This window comes from Papaver somniferum, chromosome 2 (genome assembly GCF_003573695.1).
Source record: "Papaver somniferum cultivar HN1 chromosome 2, ASM357369v1, whole genome shotgun sequence".
NCBI lineage: Eukaryota > Viridiplantae > Streptophyta > Magnoliopsida > Ranunculales > Papaveraceae > Papaver > Papaver somniferum.
In genome coordinates this window covers 95195144-95220291 of record NC_039359.1, presented here as the reverse complement: position 1 = coordinate 95220291, position 25148 = coordinate 95195144, and the positions used below count along the sequence as shown (strand labels likewise).

At 38.1% G+C, this 25148-nt stretch overlaps 1 pseudogene; it reads left to right on the top strand.

Moving 5' to 3' along the window:
- Nucleotides 1–18907, top strand: part of LOC113351636 — a 29986-nt pseudogene extending 11079 nt beyond the window's left edge.
- Nucleotides 18908–25148: the final 6241 nt, after the last annotated feature.

The window sequence follows — 25148 nt, the reverse complement described above, 5'->3', positions numbered from 1 at the left end:
CAAAACATCGTCTATTAGGACACAAATCTGCACGTTTTCTCAACAGGAGGGAAAAACTTTGTATAGGTATTTGGAAAGGTTCAATGATTTATTAGCCCAATGTCCTCATCATGGTTTAGAGAAGGTTAGGTTACTTCAGATCCTTTATAAGGGTTTAGATTATTGATAGACACATTTTTGTGTTTAATTTGATCTCAATACTATATATTGTTGGCACTCGAGTTTGTACTAATTTTGGTGTTTTATGTGTTTGTAGGCACCTTTGGAAAATAAACATTTTTTGGAAAATTCGGCTCGAAAAGTTGGTAAAAGCCCCGGAGGACACGTGTTATTCGGACTCTCACAGTTGGATAAGGGACACCTCAATTACTAAGGGGCACCCCAGGTCACCCCAAAAGGCATCTGCTATTCGCACCCCAGTACAGGATTAGGGGGAGGTCATCTTCTACATTTGAATTTTGTTTTTGGCGGGAAAATGGAGAACACTTTTGCAGATTTTTGATCGAATTGTTGAACGTGTTCTAGGGAGATTCAATGGCTGATTTTTGGTAGATAGTTGTGATATGGCCTATTAAACACACTGTGGGCGTTTGGTTCGACCAGAATTGGCTAGAATCAGCTAAACAATTCACAGGTTGAAAACAGGGCAGTTCGTGTATATCACGGGTTTAACGTGATTTGGAGAAGATTCAACGTATTTTGTGCGTGCATGGAAGACCCTCACATCCTGTTGGAGCGTGAAGGAGTTAAATATGGTAATTTGGAGGATTGAAAACGCGTGAGAAGATGAAACAGGAAAGAAAATATTCCCAGAAATATTTTTTTTACTGCCGAGTTAAAGAGAATTATATGGAGTGATTGAGCGAGATTCGATGGGTCTGTTGGCTATAAATAGGTTGTTGGGGTTGACTAGAAAGGGTGTCGAGAGTTTGGGGTCGATAGGAGAGCTCAGGAGAGAGAAATCAAGAGTTGATGAAACTCAGTTTCTGCTGCTGCTGATGATGAAGAACACGAAGAACAGACTCGCAGGGACAGTCGTTTATCAACAGTGAAACAGACTCACAGGAGTAGGTCGTAGGTGTGGGTCTTAGAGCTACAGCAACAATAACACTTCTTCTGTGTTGTTTATTTTGGACGCTTTCTGTGGGTCGCACATTCACTGTTTTATTATTTCATCTCCATTCTCATCCTTGTAAACACCCTTTGAGCAATAAAAATGAATTTTGAGCGTGTTTTCAATATGCGGAGCTAGAACCCATCACTGGGACGACGGAGGAAGCTGTTTTTCACCCATGTGGTAATTCTATTTAATTTCTTTATGACTATTTGCACTATTATAATTGATTTATGATTTTTCTTGATTATTTGTGATTTCGTTTGATGTCGCATGCTTAGTCTTAGGTTCTTTTGATGCGTCATGCTTGTGATTTACATATAATTCTTTATAAAATCTACCTTGGAAAAGATTTAGAGTCGATGTTTGTTATTTTATGAGCTTTAATTATCCGAAATTAAATATTGAACTGCATGAATGTGAGAATTGGTGGAATCCCGAGTGCCAGTAACTCTCTTCATCTTGTTAATATTTTTGTATATATAATTTTATTAAATCTAAAATTCCATTTCCTTCACAAGTCTGAAACGAATCCTATTTACTACAATCACAATCAAAAATCTTAATCATTTTGGCGCCGCCGACGCGGATTTGTGCTTAAGTAGAATTTTTAGGTTTTTTTTTATTTCATTTGTTCTTTTTACGTTTGTTTGGGTGTGTCTTTGTATTACAGGTTTGAAGTTGGATACTAAAGACTTGGAATCAAAGCTTAAAGCTAAAAGAGAAGGAAAAAGACAAAGCAAAAAAAAAAGAAGAGCGAAAGAAAAAAATTTTAAAAAAAAAAAGAGAATTTATTTATTTTTAGAGACCTTCCATGATTTGTAATTATTGTTTTATTTTATTTTTTATTTTATTTTTTATTTCTTTTCTTTTGCACTTTAGTTGGACTTTGGACTTGGACAATTATTTTATTTTTATTTTTAAACCCTAAGGAAGAATACATTAAATATAAAACTGTTTGCAGGGAAGGACGACGATTACAATATCGTCTCGGCCCCTCGGGTTCGTACATGACATAGGAGTCGTGGCCCGAGTCGACTTCAACGGTTCATCCCCCATCTGGAACGGGAGGTAAGAATTCTAAACACCCGTGAATCCCCTGTCAGCGGGTTTACTGGATGATTTTGTATGCCTATATGTTGAGGACCTGAAATCGGATTTAATTTTCTAGTAAAGGGCAAGGCCTGGCCAAATCAAGATAAGGACTCGGATTTCATCACTGTTTCCTTCTTGCCCGCCTTAGGAACACGTAACCTACGCGAACCTAATCCTAAAATTTTGACTAGAACGAGACCGATATGGTAACGAGCTTAATAGGAAAGTCATTCGAGAAATATTGGTTACTCTTTTAAGCATACTTCGAAGTTCATGATGGTTTCTGTGAGTTGAATGCGTGACTGCGCCGCCTTGTAATGCGGTTAGGCCTTGGGTATCAAAGCTCTACGCAGCTTCCCTCGCCTCTATTCAACTTACTTTGACTCGGATTGATTCCAGAGGGGTTTGCTCAAATTGTAACGAATTCCCTTTCGAAAGATTATAAGCTGGTCTAGAAACAATCTAAGTGGAGCCATCATGCTTTTTGTTTGCTAGATAAAATAGGCTTGTTGTGGTCGAGTCAGCCTTCTTTGTGTTTGTTTAGAATTCCCTTGCAGTTAGGATGTCGAACTGGTATTATAATAGCCAATACAATGAGTATACGACTGAGCAGCTTAGACATTATCCTTTTTATGACCATAGTGTGAATAGTGATTGGGAACGCGAAACCTTTGAAGGTTATGGTCCATACCATTTTGAGCCCAATTACTATCCACATACCCACAGGTCATACGAGCAAAACAATCCTTCTATTTCTCTAGAAGAGTCTCTCAAGATTTTCAATGAGTCAGCACGGAAGTTATTTATGAAAGATACTTATAATATTCTTCTCCTAGAAGAGTCCGTAGAGCGGTCAACTAAGATATCTCTGGAAGAGACCCTCAAGCAATTTACTGAGAATACAAATAGGATTGTGGAAAAACTTGCTCAGGATAGTCTTAATTTCCAGTGTAGTTTTCCCAATACCACCCTCGAAAATAAGGATAGTTTTTATTCACATAATCAAGATGACGAGGTTAGAATTGGTAACACTACTTGTTTTGATAAGGTTCGATCATTTTCATGTTATTATAGTGATGATTATGATGAGGATAGTATTGATGAAGAACATGAAATATGTAGGCATAGTGATCAGGAATTGGTTACTCCAATTGAACTTTACAATGATAATATTATTTCTAGTTCAAATCCAAATAATTTTAATAATTATTCACCTATTCAAAAGGACGAGGATTTGACTAGAGATACCCTCGTTTTAGACGATGTAGTATTTCTTGTTTACAAAGACGATAATGGTTTAGAGGAACGAGTTTATTTTGAGAATAATGTTTTAGAGTCTAGCGATTTAGAAACAATAGTCTTAGAAGAAGAAGATGAACTCGTAAAGATGAGTGAGGATGAACCTGAATTAGAAGAATCAATTGACCATTTCCAGGAATCCGATGACCTAGAAATTAGGGAAGTTGTGACTAGTCTTTCTAGAGACACAGAAAACTCTAATTTTGGGGGTGATTATCATTCTCCATGTGCTTTAACTCTTAGAAAGTTCCCTCGTGTAGGACTTGACATTTATGCCTCAACCATATTACAAGATTATCTTCATACATGTTTTCCCGAACCTAATGATGTCCATAGAGAAGCTCAGTTGTTAGAAACCCATCCTCTGGTTGATGTGGTTAACCCAGGATATGATACCAAGATTGACTTTGTTTTCCCACCAAAAACTTTTCTTCCAATTGTGGGAACATATGATTTTCAGATGTGTCGGATATTAAGTTTTGAGACTAAACCTAATTACTTTAGGATATTAGGGTCGACACATTTTCTTAAGAATGACCATTATTATGGTCAACTTTGTGAGTCAAATCTAATTGACTTAGAGGATCCCAAATTATTCAGGTTGTTGTTATGTGCTTCTAAGTTCTTAGTTGAGTTTTTCCAGACTCTAATACCTGAACCGGATCTTAGCTTTGAGTAGACCCTTTTATAGAGCCTGAACCTGAACCACAACTAGATGTAGTTGTCTTAAGCAAGGGTATGTTCGATATCTTCTTGGTCTGTTGCAATTTCCTCTTCTTGTGGGTAACACTTTTTGATCCAGATGACCCACAGTTATTCTGGCTACTACTATATGATTCTACGTGGTGACTAATCCTTGCTTAGTCTGGCTGAAGACTTTAAACTTAGCACTTCTTGGGAGGTAACCCAATATTCATGCGACACGGTAATATCTTTCCTTATCTCTTTTGCTTCATTGGTAACAGTTTCTCCTTATTCATGCTTTTAATTTTATCTTTAGAACATCGAGGACAAATGTTAGATTTAAGTTTGGGGGTGGGGAAGAACTTTTTAGTTGCACTTTTGAAACTTCTAGCGTCACATGGTATCCGGTTAGCTAAGTTTACATATTGTTTCTCACCGAAAAGATAGAAATTGGAATGCTAGGGATAACAACCTTTTGAGACATTAGAGAAAAAGACATTGAGATCCTTGAAATTCAGGAGAGAACTTGTTCCTTTTAGAGGGTAACCGTGATGGACCTAACCATACATGATGGAAAGGCAAGTAGGTCAGAAAATTCCAGAAAGACAAAGCAACCTCACAATGTAGTCTTAGTTACTGGATTGCGACTCTCTCTCAGTAGAAACTTATCATCATCAACAAGCGGAGCGACATCAAAATCTATGAAGAAAGTTGAAGACGTTTTAGGTTTAGAAGCAACAATAGAAAAGAATAATTCAAAAATCAAGTTGAAGTTATAAGAGAAAATGATATAAGTTGTTAGAATCCATGACACCAAGACATCACAAGTTGCGAAGATCTAAGTTTTGAAAGTCCTTCTCTCATGGCCATGTAAATTTTTGTCTTGTAATTTTTTGTTTTCAAAAAAAAAATGAATGAAAAAAAAATGAAAAATGAAAAAATAAATAAAATGAAACATCATTACGTTCTTTTTGTTCAATAAGGCCATAGGGAAGAAGAAATTTATAAGTCAAGCAAGAAATCGGAGAGAAGAGTTAATTGTCAAGGTTCTATGAGGTTCGAGAGTTTATCATCAACAGTTGAAGACCGTAGAAGGCGTTGTTTCTACTGAGCACTGTGAGAGAGTCGAAGAAAGATGCATTTTGGTTGCTTTGTTAGTCTACTTTCAATCTGGCACAAAATCTTTCTAGCACTGGTTTAACTCATCACACGTAATTAGTCCAGCTGTGCAGCAGATGTCCCTCTCAATTTTATCTCTCTCCTAATCTTATCCAGCTGTAAAGCAGCGGACGCATCTTACAATGTTTATCTAGCTGTGTAGCGGATATCTCATTATCTAGCAGTGGTGTGGATGTGTCTCCCCTTTTCTTCAGTCAGCTTTAGAGCTGACACCTTTAATTTCTCTGGCATTCTACTTACTTGGAGATAGGTTGAGAATATGTATGTCTTCATAGCTCTTTGGATACTTGTGACCAATTAGGAGTAAAGGTTTTGTGGGTACACCTCTGGTAAACCCTCCGGAGACAACACTCCGCCGCTAGGGCCACCTAGCGGTTTAATGGCCTGTTGCACGTGCTAACTGTAGTCTTTTTATCTTTTCAAAAATAAATTTTGCTTGAGGACTAGCAAATAATAAGTTTGGGGGTATCTGATAGACACATTTTTGTGTTTAATTTGATCTCAATACTATATATTGTTGGCACTCGAGTTTGTACTAATTTTGGTGTTTTATGTGTTTGTAGGCACCTTCGGAAAATAAACATTTTTTGGAAAATTCGGCTCGAAAAGTTGGTAAAAGCCCCGGAGGACACGTGTTATTCGGACTCTCACCGTTGGATAAGGGGAACCTCAATTACTAAGGGGCACCCCAGGTCACCCCAAAAGGCATCTGCTATTCGCACCCCAGTACAGGATTAGGGGGGGTCATCTTCTACATTTGAATTTTGTTTTTGGCGGGAAAATGGAGAACACTTTTGCAGATTTTTGATCGAATTGTTGAACGTATTCTAGGGAGATTCAATGGATGATTTTTGGTAGATAGTTGTGATATGGCCTATTAAACACACTATGGGCGTTTGGTTCGACCAGAATTGGCTAGAATCGTCTAAACAATTCACGGGTTGAAAACAGGGCAGTTCGTGTATATCACGGGTTTCACGTGATTTGAAGAAGATTCAACGTGTTTTGTGCGTGCATGGAAGACCCTCACAGCCTGTTGGAGCATGAAGGAGTTAAATATGGTAATTTGGAGGCTTGAAAACGCGTGAGAAGATGAAACAGGAAAGAAAATATTCCCAGAAATATTTTCTTTACTGCCGAGTTAAAGAGAATTATATGGAGTGAATGAGCGAGATTCGATGGGTCTGTTGGCTATAAATAGGTTGTTGGGGTTGAGTAGAAAGGGTGTCGAGATTTTGGGGTCGATAGGAGAGCTCAGGAGCGAGAAATCAAGAGTTGATGAAACTCTGTTTTTGCTGCTGCTGATGATGAAAAACACCAAGAACACGAAGAGCAGACTCGCAGGGACAGTCGTTTATCAACAGTGAAACAGAATCACAGGCGTGGGTCGTAGGTGTGGGTCTTAGAGCTACAGCAACAACAGCACTTCTTCTATGTCGTTTATTTTGGACGCTTTCTGTTGGTCACACATTCACTGTTTTATTATTTCATCTCCATTCTCATCCTTGTAAACACCCTTTGAGCAATAAAAATGAATTTTGAGCGTGTTTTCAATATGCGGAGCTAGAACCCATCACTGGGACGACGGAGGAAGCTGTTTTTCACCCATGTGGTAATTCTATTTAATTTCTTTATGACTATTTGCACTATTATAATTGATTTATGATTTTTCTTGATTATTTGTGATTTCGTTTGGTGTCGCATGCTTAGTATTAGGTACTTTTGATGCTTCATGCTTGTGATTTACATATAATTCTATATAAAATCTACCTTGGCAAAGATTTAGAGTCGATGTTTGTTATTTTATGAGCTTTAATAGTCCGGAATTAAATATTGAACTGCATGAATGTGAGAATTGGTGGAATCCCGAGTGCTAGTAACTCTCTTCATCTTGTTAATATTTTTGTATATATAATTTTATTAAATCTGAAATTCCATTTCCTTCACAAGTCTGAAACGAATCCTATTTACTACAATCACAATCAAAAATCTTAATCAATTATCCCACCACAACCACAGTAGAATCTATGTGTACTGGTGGATTTGAGAACCAATTAGTTGATGACGCGATGACATATTTGAATGAAGTCGCCGAAAAGACCCAACAATGGGAAAGTAGTAGGGGACCCCAGAAAATAATTCTTCTCAGCAGAGGAAACGTTAATAGAGTATAAGGAGGCTATGAATATGATGCCAAAATTGCTGTTATAGCGAAAAGGTTAGAAGCTTTAGAAGTGGGCAACACTAGTGGTAGATTGGAGCCTTTTTGGGAAGGCCAGAATAATGAAGAGCAAGCCAATACTCTATATAATAAAACTAGGTTTGATAATCGTCAGAAGTTTGACCCATATTCAGAAACCTATAATCCTGGTTGGAGAAACCATCCGAACTTTTCATGGTCTAAGGGACAGAGTCAGGGTCAGTCTAATAATTCTAATGCTCCCCCAGGTTTTGTCTACACTAGGAATACATCAGGCCCATAAAATAAAACGACTAGCTTAGAGGAATCTATTAAGATGTTAGCAAAAACTCAGGAAATGTTAGCATAGAGTCATGTTAGTTTTCAACAGGAAACCAAACAGAATTTTCAAACTAATGCTCAGAGCCTTGCTAAGTTAGAACTTCAATTCGGCCAAATAGCTAAGACCATAAGTGAGAGAGATAATGGTAGGTTCCCTAGTCAGACTAATCCCAATCCTAGATGAGTTCATGAAGTAGGAACAAAACCATCGAATCAATTGAATGCTATTAAAACCCTTAGGAGTGGTAGAATAGTAGACAATCAAGAAACCATGCCCGATAGTGAACATATTGTTGTTCACCCCTGAGGACCACTAGCTAAGGAAACTGATAAAATTTCTGATGATGCCAACTCAGTTTCTGAGAGGTCTGATTTTGTGCCTAGAGCCCCATTTCCTCAGCTATTAGTACCAACAAAGAAGGAATCGAACTTTAATGACATATTGGAGGTTTTTAAGCAAGTTACCATAAACCTTCCTTTATTAGATGCAATTAGGCAAATTCCTGCTTATGCCAAGTTCTTTAAGGATATGTGTACGCGAAAGCGAAAACTTAGCGTCCATAAGAAAGCCATTTTAACTAGTCACATAAGTTCAATCATTCAGAACACCACAACTCCAAAGTACAAAGACCCGGGTTCTCCTACCATTGCGTGTACAATAGGTAAAAACCGGGTAGAAAAAGCTTTACTTGACTTAGGAGCCAGTGTGAACCTACTTCCGTACCATGTGTACTTACAGCTAGGACTTGGTGAAATGAAACCTACTCAGATAACACTGCAGTTAGTTGATAGGTCTGTTAAAATTCCTCGAGGTGTTATTGAGGATGTCCTTATTGAGGTCGACAAGTTTATCTATCCAGTGGATTTCGTGGTCCTAGATACTCAACCTGTCCCTGACCCATAGAACCAGATACCTGTGATTTTAGGTCGCCCGTTTTTAGCTACGTCGAATGCGATCATTAACTGTCGAAATGGTGTGATGAATTTATCTTTAGGTAATATGACTATAGATATGAACATTTTTAATGTCAGTAAGCTACCTTATGAGATATATGACACATGTGTTGAAGAGGTGAACATGATAGAAGCCTTAGTTCAGAAGTCATTACCAATCATTTTATTTGAAGACCCATTAGAAAGTTGTCTATCCCATTTTGGTTTAGATTTTGATGACGATAGCACTATTTAGTGAATGCTCTATTATATTCTACCCCTGTGTTAGACACTGATAGATGGAAAGCTAGGTTCGAACCATTACCAGTTTTTGAGACTACCCTAATTCCTTCTTTAGAAGAGCCCCCAAAGTTGGACCTTAAACCACTACACGATACTCTACAGTATGTTTTTTAGGCCCATCTGAGACTTTACCTATGATTGTAGCTTCCGATTTGGATAGTGATCAAGAAAGTAGGCTAGTAAAAGTACTTCAAGATAATAAGGAAGCTTTAGGATGGACTATAGCATACATTAAGGGTATAAGTCCTACTGTGTGTATGCATCAGATTCATTTATAGGAAGACTCCAAACCTTCTAGGGAGATGCAACGTCGACTGAACCCTAACATGAAAGAGGTAGTTCGAAAATAGGTGCTTAAGCTGTTAGATGCGAGTATTATTTACCCAATTTGAGACAGTAAGTGGGCCAGCCCTATTCAGGTTGTCCCTAAGAAATCAGGTATCACTGTAGTCCAGAATGATAATAATGAATTAATACCAACCCGAGTGACCACGAGATGGCGTGTGTGTATTGAATATAGGAAATTGAACAAGGTCACAAGGAAGGATCACTTTCCTCATCCTTTTATCGACCAAATGCTAGAGCGATTAGCTGGACATAGTCACTATTGCTTCTTAGATGGCTACTCCGGTTATAATCAGATCGTTATTGCCCCAGAAGACCAAGAGAAAACCACTTTTACCTGTCCCTTTGGTACCTTTGCATATAGACGCATGCCTTTCGGGTTATGTAATTCCCCTGCGACTTTTCAGCGTTGTATGATGAGCATATTTTCTGATATGGTAGAGCGGTTTTTAGAGGTCTTTATGGATGATTTTTCAGTGTTTGGTTCATCTTTTGATGAGTGCTTGCATCATTTGACATTAGTGTTGACTAGGTGTAAGGAAAAGAATTTAGTGCTTAATTGGGAAAAATGCCATTTCATGGTTGAATCAGGAATTATCTTAGGGCACATCGTTTCTTCAAAGGGTATAGAGGTAGACAAAGCCAAAGTTGACCTTATGAAGACTTTACAGGTCCCAAAAACCGTAAAAGGTATTAGGTCATTCTTAGGGCATGCAGGTTTTTACCTTCAATTCATTAAGGATTTTAGCTTGATTTCTAGACCTTTATGCAATTTGCTTGCAAAAGATGTTAAGTTTTTCTTTGATGATGCTTGCTTAAAGGATTTTGATAAGCTTAAAACTTTACTCACTACTGCCCCGATAGTCAAGGCACCTAACTGGAACCTACCCTTTGAAATTATGTGCGATGCTTCAGATTATGCTATAGGCGTTGTGCTAGGTCAGCGAGAAAACAAATTACTCCATGTGATTTACTATGCTATCAAAACTCTGAATGATGCCCAGATGAACTATACAACTACCGAGAAGGAATTGCTAGCCATCGTGTTTGCCTTGGATAAGTTTAGATCATATTTATTAGGTTCTAAGATCATAATCTATACTGATCATGTTGCTTTGAAATACCTTTTGTCTAAGAAGGATACTAAACCTAGATTGATTAGATGGATCCTTTTGTTACAAGAATTTTGTCCAGACATTAGAGACAAAAAGGGTGCAGTGAATGTAGTAGCAGACCACTTGTCTAGGCTAGTTTTTAGTTCCCCTAATAATTCCCTTCCTATAAGGGATAGTTTTCCTGATGAACAATTGTTCTCTGTTTCCCAATCACCTTGGTACGCAAATATAGTGAATTATCTTGTTACTGGTCGAATGCCTCAACATTTGAGTAAGCAAGATCGTTCTAGGTTTTTAGCCGAGGTTAAGCATTTCTTTTGGGACGATCCTTATCTGTTTAAGTATTGACCGGACCAGATTATTAGGAGATGTGTATTTGACAGTGACCAGTTTAGTATTATCTCCTTTTGTCATGAACATGCATGTGGGGGTCATTTTAGTGCTAAGAAGACTGCTGCTAAGATTTTGCAGTGTGGATTTTACTAGCCCTCGTTGTTTAAAGATTCCCATAGTCATTGTGTTTCTTGTGAGCGTTTCCAGAAGTTAGGAACCATTTCCCGTAGAAATATGATGCCTTTGAATCCTATTTTAGTGATTGGGGTCTTTGATGTGTGGGGCATTGATTTTATGGGTCCATTTCCTATTTCGTTTGGTTATCTTTACATACTTGTCGCTGTAGACTATGTGTCTAAGTGGGTTGAGGCGGTTCCGTGTAAAACGAATGACCACAGGGTCGTAGTCCAGTTTTTGAAAGAGAATATACTTACACGTTTTGGTACGCCGCGAGCTGTAATTAGTGATGGAGGTTCACACTTTTGTAATAGACCGTTTGGTCTTTTAATGAAACAATACGGTATTACCCATAAAGTAGCAACCCCATATCACCCACAAACTAGTGGTCAGGTAGAGGTCTCCAATAGGGAAATTAAGCGTATTTTAGAGAAAACAGTTAATCCTAATAGGAAAGACTGGTCATCGAGGCTTACTGATGCCTTATGGGCTTATCGTACTGCATTTAAGACACCCATTGGAATGTCACCTTATTGTTTAGTGTTTGGAAAGGCATGTCACCTGCCCGTTGAGTTAGAGCATAGAGCCTATTGGGCTATTAAGAACCTAAACTTTTCACTTGACAAGGAAGGAGCTCACAGAAAACTCCAGCTTAATGAGTTGGATGAGATTCGTAGAGATGCATACGATAGTGCTAAGGAGTATAAGAACAAAATGAAACTTGTACATGATAAGAATATTTTACGAAAGTCATTTTCTCCAGGTCAAAAAGTTCTTCTGTATGACACTCGGTTGCATCTATTCCCCGGGAAGTTGCACTCTCGGTGGACCGGTCCTTTTGTGGTCCATACTGTTTTTCCTCGTAGCGCTGTTGAGATTGAGACACCAGATGGTAGTAGTTCTTCGAAGGTTAACGGTCAGCGATTGAAGCCCTTTTTAGAGCCTTTTCCTACAGGTGATGTTGAGGAGGTCCCTCTGGAAGACCATGTTTACCTTGATTGACCATCGAGGCGATTTTGTATGTTGTATAATATTTTTGTAGGTTTTTGGTTACACTTCACCCAGGTACTATCTGTCCGACTTCTCTCTTTACTATTTCCTCATGTTACTTATATTTTTGGTACTGTTCTTTAATTAGAAACATTGAGGAAAATGTTAGATTTAAGTTTGGGGGTGGGGTAGAACTTTTTGTTACCTTGTCGTTGCTTAAATAAACTCCAGAGCCTAGAAATTTATCCCTATTAAGGATGGCACTAACCAATCTAAGTGGATGGAAGCATTTTGGTTGTAGGAGTTGACGAACCAATCTGACTAGATGGCAACATCTAAAGAGTGTATTCATAAAAGCACAGAGTTCAGGTGTTAGAAATAACATGATAGTTTCACCATATCTCGTTGGGTCCTTTTCACTTCTGTTTTTATTTTGTTTTGTTTTTTAAACTATGTTTCTCTAAGTGATTAGGTGGGGCTTCCGATTCAAGTTGTTACCAATGCTAGGGTGAATTAGAGTGATTGAGATATAAGAAGAAAAAAAGTTGAAAAAAAAAGTTGAAAAAAAAAAGTTGAAAAACAAGAAGAGAAATTGAGACCAGACCATCAGACCAACTGGAATAAATTCAATAAAGTCGGCCACTGGAACTCTTGTATATGCCAGTTGTGTTGACCTAGAGTTAGGATTATCGACCACTGGTACCCTTGTATATGCCAGTGTGTTGATATTAGTCAGACTAGTATCTCAGTCCATTAGGATAGGTTCATTTTGGCGGAGGCCTTCAGACAGATATGAGAAACACCGTTCACCTAGCAAACATCAAAACCATCTATGTTTTTTTCTATATCCATCTTCTTGATCTATCCATGTGATTAGTTTTGACTCCGGATATTGATGTCCATAGTGCGACTATCTGAGTAGAGCTCTGTCACTTCATATGAATTTTAGTATGCTTGAGTGCGAACTCGTGTACCGCAATTGGAATTTCGCATCAGGGTACTTCCTCCTGTAGTCAATAAGTATGCCAACCAAGGAGATTCTTTAGTGCCTTCCAAGGTTTTGTGTAGATATCTAGGGTCTGGAGTATAAAGGTTTTGTGGGTATACCTCTGGTAAGCCCTCCGGAGACAACACTTCTCCACTAGAGACACCTAGGGGTTTAAAGGCTTATTGCATACGCTAAATGCAATCGACGATGCCTGCGACAGTGAGTTAGGATTTTATTTTACTTGATTTGCTCGAGGACTAGCAAATAATAGGTTTGGGGGTATTTTATAGACGCATTTATGTGTCTATTTTGATCTCGATTTTCTATTTTGTTAGTACCCATTTTTGTACTTATTTTGGTATTTTATGTTTTTGTAGGTGTTTTTGGAGAAATAAGCTTTTGCGGGAAAATTGGCTCGAAAAGTAGTATTTGCGCTCGTGGGAGAAAATTACTATTCGGACTCTCAGTTTGGATAAGGGGCACTTCAATTACTAAGGGGCACTTACTGATAAGGGGTATCCTCTTTACTATTTGCTGCCACATGCTATTTACACCCCATCAGAGGATAAGGGGAGGTCATCTTCAAGAATTCAAATTCAAGTTCTGGCGCAAATTATTTTTACAGCGGAGCATATTTTAGGGTTTGATTTTGGAACGATTATGGAGAGATTCAACCGTTGAATTCTCTTGGGTTAGGCTTCAGTGGACTAAACAGGGCGTGCATGGGTGTTTTATTCGATGAACTTGGGCTGGATTTTTAGTATGAAGTAAAACAGGAAAGTGATATAATCTCGGGTTTTTTGCTGTTGGAAAGTTACGTGGATTATGCTGGATATTTTCATGGATATGACTCGAATTAGCCCGTTGCTACAAAACAGGGGTGGTAGTAGAATTTGAATCGAACCAGGAGAAGTTGTGATGTGGTTCTCGTGAAAACAGGGCAAGAGAGAAATTATGGGAAGTTGATTTATTTTTAGTAAATACATACAGAAAGGGAAGAGAATATCACCTGTTGGATTTGATTCTATCCTAAGAAGAGGGTTGACGACGGAAACCAGAGAAGAAAAGGGAAAGAATCCGTAACTTTCTGTGAAGAAAAGTCCGTGACTTGCAGAGAAAAGAACGGGAAGATAATTGAAATCTTTCTCGAAATATCGTCACCTGTAGAGTATATATAAGTTGTTTCGAGTATCATATAGGGGGTACGAAGCTTTTCAGAGAAGTTTAGAACACCACAGAGCTCCAGAGATCGAGTTGCAGGAAAATACCTTATTCTGCTGTTGCTGCTGAAGAGGAAGAACACGAAGAACATTGACGCACAAGTATCTGTCGCAGAACACTATCGTTATTCAACAGCAGAACCCATCTATCGTTTATCAACAGTAATTGCATTAGGTCTTTAGCTACTGTTTCCTCTTTGTAACAGAGATTCTGCAACACCTTCACACTGTTGCGAATCGGCTGTGTTATCACTTTTTCACCTCTTTGTACACTTTTGAGCTATAAAAACATATTTTGAGAACATGGTTAATATGAGGAGCTAAGCCCCATTGCTGAGGCGCTAGAGGAAGCTATTTTTCCAACAAGAAGTGGTATATTCTCTTTTATCTATCTATTGCAATTTTATTGTGATTATCTGCCTTGAACTAATATCGAATATGATTTTTATTTGAGTGATTGTGATCTATTTTGATGGAGTATGCTTAGTTTAAGACTTTTGATGCTTCATACTTGGTATTTACAATTATTGCTTTTGAAAATCTACTTGTTGCAATAGTAAGAATCAAATTGAACGAGAAAATTGCATGAATACAAAGATTGGATTAAATCACCTTAAACTTGGAAAATACTGGAATCTTAGCCTCAGTGTTCTTTTAATATTGATACCAACTTTTTCAGTGTTTGTTATAATTATTAGTGAGTTTTCTATTTAGTTTTGAATTTAAGTCTAAAGTTATCCTTCACAAGTTCGAGAATCGAATCAATTTTTACCACTATCTATAAATCACATCAGTGAGTTGTCAATGCAAAATTTATTTGCGAGAATTTGAGCCTTATGTTCTTGAGCGGCACCCTTCTTAGAGTTCTATATGGCAACTTCCATTAAGTTTCCAAGATACAAACACCGCCTATTCACTCTGTCTCGAGAAGAGGTAAGTGCTATTGAGAGTCTTGCACGCTCTCTATCAGCCTTGGCCAGATCAGATCTCAGCTTGGAGATGGTAGACTGGTGTGACTTCTCAGATTCTTCAAAAAAAAGACATCTAATTATTACCAAAGCGACAACTTCGCAACTACAAGATATGAACCATAAAAAGAGGGGTAAACTAAGGCAGTCAGCTCAATGCGACTAACTTCTCTCTGAGAAATGAGGTATTGAGATAAAGCGAGACCACTAATTTTCCAATTCTCCATAACCTTATCAAAATCATCACCAACTAAACCTTGGAGACGGGATCGAAGCTTCTTTCATCTTGAGAAAGAGAATACCTTTCCTTCACAAGGATATCATGAGACCCATTTATCTGTGTATGCTCTTCTCGAAGTTTATTCATCTTTGCAGTCAAATCACCTTGTTTTGGATGATTTTCTCAATCTCTAAGGTTAATTGCTTCATAGACTCATCATGCCGATTTCTTAACGTGCTAAGGGATACATCTTAATCATCACAAATCTTCTGAAGAATAAGATATTGGTGTGTAAACATCGACTCTTTTTTAAGAAGACCACTTCTCTGCGGCCAAGATCTGATTCCCATCTGATAAAGTTTGATGTCGTAAATCAGCTCTATGCAACATTCCGGAAAGATGGGATACTTGGGAGCTTAGAAATTCATTTTGATTAACTAAACAAAGATTCTCATTTTTTAGGTTTTCAATCTGATCAAGCGAATATGAATGATTATTAACTAATTGATCAATTTGATTCTGCAACCTCTCATTGTCCGCACGAGCATTTTCAGCAGAATATTGATAATCAAATCTCTCCATAATGCGCTTCTGATTTAAGTCTTAACATACGTACGAATAAACTCAAGACATGAATATAAAATACAAGTTCCTATTAAGTGATTGACAAAATAAATATAAACATACTTCTAAATTCTTGATTCTTAGTGCGAAGATTTTCGGACGCAAGAGATTCATCTTGAAGAGAAGCCTTCAAATTAGCAACTTGATGGTGAAGCTCTTGGATGGCGTTGCTAGATTCAGAAAACCCCTCAGCCTAGACTAAGCGGCGGCGAGAATCCTAAAAAAGGAAATAATTTAGATAAGAATATGAAAACACCATCAATTAAAACAGAAAGAAAGTTACAAGCAAAAGAATATTTTCCAGAAGATCAAAGTCAAGATTAACACTTGAATCCAGTTGTGAGAAGATTTCGCTCCTGGCAGACTTATCTGGAGGAGAATCACCTAATAGCTTGACAAGAGCATCACAAATGAAAACTTGGGAAGGATCATTAAAAGATGAGCGAGCGATGTTAATGATTTTCAGAAGAGGCTTGGAATCAGAAGGAGAATAAGAGACCATGGGATAAGAAGGAGCGGTCATTACAACATCCGCAGAAGAATTGATAGTACTACCCTCCGAAACTGGTGCGGCTGTATCTTCCATTGATGCGGTAAAATATGCTGAGGCAGGAAGGTTCATAAAAGTGGAAACAGTGGAATCCACTACTGGTGTAGCAACATTTTCATAAGAAAAAAATACCCGCATGATCAGCCAAAGACGCTTCCTTATGAGCAGAGATTTTCTTTGAAGACGCAGAAGCATCCAAAGAAGCTGAGGCAATGAAGTCTTGTGAGGGTGCATCAGTGGAGATCTCATATCCCTTCTTTGTATAGTTTAATTTCGGCATGACAATAGAAGTATTGATCGTGGGAGCTTTGCGAACTCTCTTAACCTTTTTCTTCTTCTCGCCATCAATCTCGCTCTCAGTATCCTGCGAAGAACAATGCAGATAAGAAACAAAGGCAACAATATTGTTTTATAGGAAAGAGAGTATTTCTTACTGCTTTGTTATGCGAAGGCTTCCTCTTGCGAGACTCATCATCTTGGAAACTTGAAGAAAATTTAGGGTTTGTAACTTTAATACGAATATTACCAGAAGAAGAATTCTTGCTGCAACAAAACCAGTATGGGAATATGAAGAACAGTAGCAGAACAGTAACAACACAGTTGCAAATCAACAATAGCAAATTGAAAATTCAAGGGAAAGAAAAATATGAAAAATATCAAAGTACATTAACCTCGAATGAGAATCCATAGGGCTTAGAGAAGAACAACACTGGGTAAACCTTTATGAAAAAAGAACGAAGACTTCAGGAAGATAAAGATTTGCAGAGAAGATGAAAATCGAATAAAGAAAGGAAAAGATTATCTCTCCTCACTCCAGTCATTAAAAAGGGAAAAAAAGCAATCGGTAAACTCAAGACATGCCAGTTGAAAGGGGAAAAAGTCAATACGTGTAGACGGTTAAGCCTAATTTACGGAAACATGTCGGTTAAGAAGAATACGAAAAGATGTACGGGTGCGGCAAATTAAATCATAATTTCTCATTCCGCTTCTTTACCAAAAGAACGATATGAGAAGAGGCAAAATGTGGGTACAAAATACCGTACACTCGTTTAGTATGCGAAGTAACTCCTTAAGTGATAAGTGAATACGATCGCATACAACATATTTAAGATAACGATCTAGATGATGTCACCTAATCACGAGCAAAGTGTGAAGATCTATGCGGCAGTAACAAAACCGTATGGCAATGGTAAATCCCTATGCGATAGTGACGCACATCAGATCCGAAATAAGGGGCTTTATTAGATGTCTTCCACTATGTAAACTCCTATATAAGGAGCCGAGCACCTTTGTAAAAGGGAGAGATCTTAGAGAACTTTGACAAGATATTTAGGAGAGAGAAATATTATTTGCTTCCCAAGTTAGGGTTTTCTCATATATTTGTACTTGTTCTTAGATTTTAATAAAAGTTCTTGATATTCTTATGATGGTTTCTTAGATTGTTTTATAGACTTTACTAAGGGTGTAGTTGTGAGATTTCTCGCAACTACATTGTGAGGTTGCAAAAATATACGACATTTGGGTTCACGTCGATGCATCATATGCTGGAAGTGCTTGTATTTGCCCCGAGTTCAGGCACTTCATTGATGGCGTGGAGGAAGCAGACTCATTTTGTCTGAATGCACACAAGTGATTCTTCACTACTTTGGATTGTTGTTGTTTATGGGTTAAAACTATGATTCCCTTGTTAAGGAATTATCAACAAATCCAGAGTATCTGAAGAACAAAGCAACCGAATCAAACAAGTTATTGATTACAAGGATTGGCAAATAGCACAAAGCAGAAGATTTCGGTCGATGAAGCTTTGGTCAGTACTTCGCAACTATGGAATTTCTAATTTGAGAACTTTCCTTAGGAGTAATGTGAAAATGGTTAAACATTTTCAAAGGCTCATTGGCATGGATACCAGGTTTGAAATTGTGGTTCCTAGGACATTTGCTATGGTCTGTTTTCGCCTTAAACCATCTGCGGTTTTCAAACGAAAAACAGTTGCAAGTGGTTGCATTGAAGAAACACAAATGAACGAGATCAATGCGAAACTGCTTGAATCAGTGAATGCATCTGGCCGGATATATATGACTCATGATGTTGTTGGAGGGGTATACATGATTCGATTTTCTGTTGGGGAAACACTGACAAAGGAACATCACGTTACTGGTGCATGGCAGGTGGTACAAGAGCATACAGACACCATACTTGGTGAATTGGACGGTACTAATACTATTATTGTTCATGATATTATTAGGTGATTAGGTACAGAGAAGATTACAGTACTTGAAGGAAATTATATATTTTTTTTTAATACGAAGAAAATTTCATTAAAAGAAAATCAACCCCTCAAGTCAAGAAGGAGCTGATCAATATGTCGTGTTTCCACAAAAAAATTAACACCAAATTATGAAAAGAGAAATCTGATTCAAAGAATCGGCCTTAAGAGATAGATTTAAAGAAATTAAGCTAAACTAAGCAATATTCATTCTTCATTAAGAACAGTCGCAAACCATTTATTACACATTTAAAGCCCTAACCACTCAGGAGAGGAAAGCAGAAACGAACGGATTCGTGACATCTGTCATTATCCTAGCGGCCAGACTCACCACTCACACTCAAGGATAAATACACCCAGACAATAGATTAATACACCCCACAGAGTATCTTACCAAAGGGAAATATATGACAATACCCCTCCCATGAAACAATCCTGGTCCTCAAGGATTAAAAGATGGAAAGTGAGCTGCAATATTTGTTGAGTCCTCCCAGGTAGCCTCCTCTGCTGTTGAGTTGGACCAATGGATGAGAAGTTGGGTACAGAATGGTTGCCTCTGATCAGGGTTCTGAAATCCAGAACTGCAATGGGAGTAACAATTACTTGGCCTTCATGGTCCACCACTGGAAGTGTAGGGGAAGGAATGTGAGCAGCTCCAATTTTCTTCTTCAGTTGGGAGACATGAAATACTGGGTTAATTCTAGCTTGTGGGGTAATTGCATCCTGTAAGCTAGACCACCAATCCTTTGAGTGACAGCAAAAGGGCCATATTATTTGGCTGAGAGCTTGAAGTTGCTTCTGAGGGACACTGAAACCTGTCTGTAAGGCTGCAACTTGAGATAAACTAAATCTCCTACTTCAAAAACCCTGTCCGTTCTCTTAGCATCAGCAAAATGTTTCATTCTTTCTTGAGCTTTGGTGAGTGTGTCCTTAAGAAGCAATAGCATATGATCTCTTTGCTTAAGATAGGTTTCCACCGAGTCCACTGCAGTAGTGACAGAAATGGGGAAGGCCAAATGAGGAGCTTCATAGACATAGAGGGCCTTAAAGAGAGACATCTTCAAACTAGTGTGGAAACTGGATTTATACCACCATTCTTCCAAATCCAACCATTGCATCCAATGCTTAGGTTGCTGACTGGTCATGCACCTGAGATAGTTTTCAAGGAAGGCATTAACTATTTCAGTCTGCCCATCTGTCTGAGGGTGATAAGCAGTGCTCAACTTAAGAGAAGTACCCAAATGCTTGAACAAGTCTTGCAAGAAATTACTGGTAAAGACCTTGTCTCTGTCGGAAACAATGGAAGATGGCAAACCATGTAGTCTCACAATGTGATGCATAGAAGCTTTAGCCACTGAAGAGGCTGTGTATGGATGTTGGAGAGGGATAAAATGACTATATTTTGTGAACCTGTCAACAACTACCAGAATTACCTCTTTTCTGTCACTTTTGGGTAAGCCTTCAATAAAGTCCATGCTGATATGCTGCCAAGCATGGTCTGGAATTAGTAATGGCTGAAGCATCCCAGATGGAAATGTGTGTTCTCCTTTGTGTCTCTGACAAATATCACAAGAAGATACTAAAGAAAAAACCTCATCTTTCATGCCAGGCCAAAATAAATGAGTCTTAGTCCTCATATAGGTGGCTTGAATACCAGAATGACCTCCCACTGTAGAGGCATGTGTTGCTAAGAGAGTGGAATGCCTGACATTGTTGCTAGAGCCAATATAAAGTCTGTTCTTGTACCTCATTACCTCATCAAAATAAGAATAATTGGGATTGGAGTCTGGGGTCACAAGCAGCTGAGACTTCAATTGTTGAGCTTTGTGATCCCGAGCATAGCTGGAGATGATTTCTTGTTTCCATAGTGGTTGAGAGATGGTGATGCCGGAACAAGAGGTGTCATTATGGTGTCTTCTGGAGAGGGCATCAGCCACTTTGTTTTCTTTACCTTTTTTATATTGGATATCATAAGTGTAGCCAAGTAATTTCATAAGCCATTTTTGTTGTATGCCTGTAGTGATCTTCTGCTCCAAGAAGTACTTAATGCTCTCTTGATCAGTTTTGATAGTGAAGGATGGCCTAATGAATAGTGCCTCTACTTAGCAACTGTAGAGCCCACAGCTATGAGTTCTTTTTCACAAGTAGAGAGACCAAGTGATTTAGGACCAAAAGGTTTACTGAAGAATGATAATGGTATGCCCTCTTGCATTAAGGATTCTCCAATGCCAGTAGCACATGCATCAGTTTCCAATATAAATGGTTTGGAAAAATCAGGTAAAGCCAAAACTGGAGTTGTGGTCATTGCTAGCTTCAGAGAATTGAATTCTTAAGTAGCAGCTGGAGTCCAAGTGAAAGAATTCTTCTTAAGTAAGTCAGTAAGAGGTTTACTAAGAACTCCACAATGTTTGAAAAACTTTATATAGTATCCAGTGAGGCCCAAATATCCTCTAAGCTCCTTGATGTTGGAAGGTGTTGGCCAACTAGTCATGGCAGAAATCTTAGCAGGGTCATCCATAACACCCTTAGCAGAAATTATATGACCTAAGTACTCCAAAGTAGGTTGTGGAAAACAACATTTAGGGAGCTTGGAAAACAGTTGGTGTTGTCTCAATAAGGACAATGTAATGTGTAAATGTTTAGCATGAGTCTCCATATCAGGACTGTAAACCAGAATATCATCAAAACAAAAAAAGGATGAATTTCCTTAGATATGGTTGGAAGATGTCATTCATCAATGCTTGAAAAGTTGCAGGAGCATTAGTAAGGCCAAAAGGCATGACAATGAACTCATAGTGGCCATGGCGTGTCCTAAAAGCTGTTTTATAAATGTCAGCCAGAGTGACTCTAATTTGGTGGTAACCTGACCTTAAGTCAATTCTAGTAAACACACAAGAGCTAAACAATTCATCTAAAAGTTCATCAATGACAGGAATTGGGAACTTATCTTTAATTGTTATGTTGTTGAGATGCCTGTAGTCCACACAGAATCTCCAGATATTGTCCTTCTTCTTTACTAACAGAATTGGGTAAGAAAATGGACTATGGTTAGGCTGGATAACTCCACTCTGTAACATTTCTTGGACCATTTTTTCAACTACCTCCTTTTGAACATAAGGCACTTATAGGGTCTTTGCTTAAATGGTGTTGAATTTGGAAGCAGTGGAATGGAGTGGTCCAGAGACCTTTGTGGTGGTAGTGAAGTAGGCCCAGAGAAAACATCTTGAAATTGTTGTAAAATGTCAGATATAATTGGTGGTGGAGGCTCTTGGGGAGGAAGAGATGTGACAGAATAAAGTTGACCCACAATCCCATGAGAGTTGCTCTTAAGAGACCCTTATAACTCTGTTGAATGCATCATATGCAGGGTAGGAGCTGACTGAGTGCCAACTAAAGTAATCTTGTTACCTTGGTGTATGAAGGAGATACTCAGGGTGGAGAAGTTGGGAAGAATGTCCCCCAATTTCTTGAGCCAATCAGCTCCTAAAACCAAGGTATTGAAAGCGTGAAGCGGAGCGTGAAGCGTTTTTCATTTTTAGGAAGCGATGCATATGTTGAAGCGTGAAGCGTTGCTTCATGGTTGATGTTTGAAGCAGATGTTTTCGTATAAATAAATTAGTCGTAACTAGTAATTATAAATTTATTAGGAAGATAATATTTATATAAATTTTATATAAGTCTAATTTTTATAAAAAACGAAGCGTGTGTACACCAGTTCAACCTACTCCAAACGAGTGCGAGGTGGAATGTTCAATTCCCCCTTAAAACATTCAATTTTTTTTTTAAAGTTTAAAAATTATGCGAAATTTTAAAAGCTTCATGAAGATGCGCTTCATATGACCGCTTCAGAGCGAAATGCTGAAATTTGAAGCGGAGCGTATGCTCTGAAACATGAAGCGTACGCTTCGTAAAAGATGCGCTTCACATGACCGCTTCAGAGCGAAATGCTAAAATTTGAAGCAAAGCGTACACTCTGAAGCGTGAAGCTACGCTTTTAAAAACCATGCCTAAGACCACATCACAACCACCCAATGGTAATAGCCTCAAATCCCCAATGAAACTACGATTTTTTATCTTCCAGTGCAAATTAGGACAAATACCTGAGCTGACTGTCTTGTCTCCATTTGCAATAGTAACTAGTAAGTTAGAAGTAGGATGAATAATACGTCCCAAAGATTTTTCCAGATCACAATCTATAAAACTGTGGGTGCTACCTGTATCAATTAAAATGGAGATTTCTTGATTGTTAATAGTACCAGGTATCCTTATTGTTTCACCAATAGCATGGCCAGTGATGGCATGGACAGAAATTTCCATGTCACTCTCTATAACAGGAGTATCCTCAGACTGAGCCATTTCTTCTTCATGTTCACTGTTATCAGCTTCAGATTCATCAGCCACCATTAAGAATAATTGTTGTTTTTTTAAGAAATGGCCTGGTTTATAAATCTCATCACAGTTGAAGCACAATCCATCTCTCTTTCTCTTTTGCATTTGCTCAGGTGTTAATCTTTTGATAGGAATTGGAGGAGGGATTGGTTTTGAAGGTGTAGTGGATGGCAATGGAAGCAAAGGTGGGAGGGAAACAAGTTTGGGTGGGTAGTTGGGAGATATAGTTTGTTTGGGACTAGTGAAAGAAGAAGAAAAAAATTTATTGGTAGGCTTACTATATTTTTGTTGGTTGGCCAGAGTATGCTCTTGCATTCTAGCTAGAGAAAAAGCCTGCATCAAATTTGATGGGTTGAACATGCTAACTGAGTGCTTAATGTCATCCCCCAACCCTCCAATGAAGCTCATAACAAAATAATGCTCATTCAACATAGGATATTTCCTATACAATAAACCCTTATGGTTCTCAAATTGTTCGAAATAATCTTCTACTGTGGTAGTTTGGACAACTTATTGAATATTCCTAAGATATTTTCATTAGCAGGATTTTCAAATCTAAAAGAAGCAAGTTCAGCTAGTTCATACCAAGAACTGATGGATTTGCTAGACTGTACGTTTGTTAGCCACTTATCAGCTTTGCCTTCTAGGTGCATAGCAGCCATGATGACCTTCTGGTTTTCATCTTTAATGTTGTTGAGAAGAAAATATTGATCACATTTCTGTATCCATCCCTTGGGATTTTCTTCGTCAAATCTAAGAAAACCGATCTTTGGAACTCGAGGGTTGTAGCTCAAATCACGATTCCCATGTGGTATATTGAACATCATACCCCCTTGATTCATATTATGAGAGTGAGACCCTTCACCAACTGAATCTCGATAATCTTCAGTTATTTTGTTTGGATTTGCTTCTATGAATTTGAAGAAGTCCTCCTTAGTCAGTACTGAAGATTTGAGCTCTAGATTGGCTGTTGTAAGTTCACCTAACCTGCTATTGATTTTTGTTATTTTCTCAGTGAACGAGTTCTTCACTCGATGTAATTCCTCATTCACTTCTTTGATTATAGGATTCTTATCCCCACCCATGATAGGAACGAATGGCTACTGATACCAATTGTTGTGTTTCCACAACAAAATTAACACCAAATTATGAAAAGAGAAATCTGATTCAAAGAATCAGCCTTAAGAGAGAGGGGTTTAAAGAAATTAAGCTAAACTAAGCAATATTCATTCTTCATTAAGAACAGCCGCAAACCAGTTATTACATATTTAAAGCCCTAACCACTCAGGAGAGGAAAGCAGAGACGAACGGATTCGTGACATCTGTCATTATCCTAGCGGCCAGACTCACCACTCACACCCAAGGATAAATACACCCATATAATAGATTAATACACCCCACATAGTATCTTACCAAAGGGAGATATATGACACAATAATACATCTAGGAGGGTGGTCAGGCCATTCTTTAGTCGGATTCTCAGTGCGAGCTGTTTTAGATAAAATGTCTGCCACTTTAAGATAACAATGTTCCAAATATTAGTTTTGTGAATGAATAACTGCTTGACCAAGACATATGATGAAAGATTAACAACATTAATCTTCAGTTCAGGAGGTACATGAAGTCCAGGTACCCATACATCTTTCCAGATTCTAGTTAGAGCACCATTGCCAAGACTCCAACTGCTTTTTTCTTTGACCAACTGAAATTAGGAACTAATACTTCTCTAGGCATAAGATGAGTCATCCTTAACTGTGTATTCAAAAATATCACCATTAGGATAGTATTTAGTACCCATAGATTTAGACCACATATCATAACTCCTTGTATAAAGT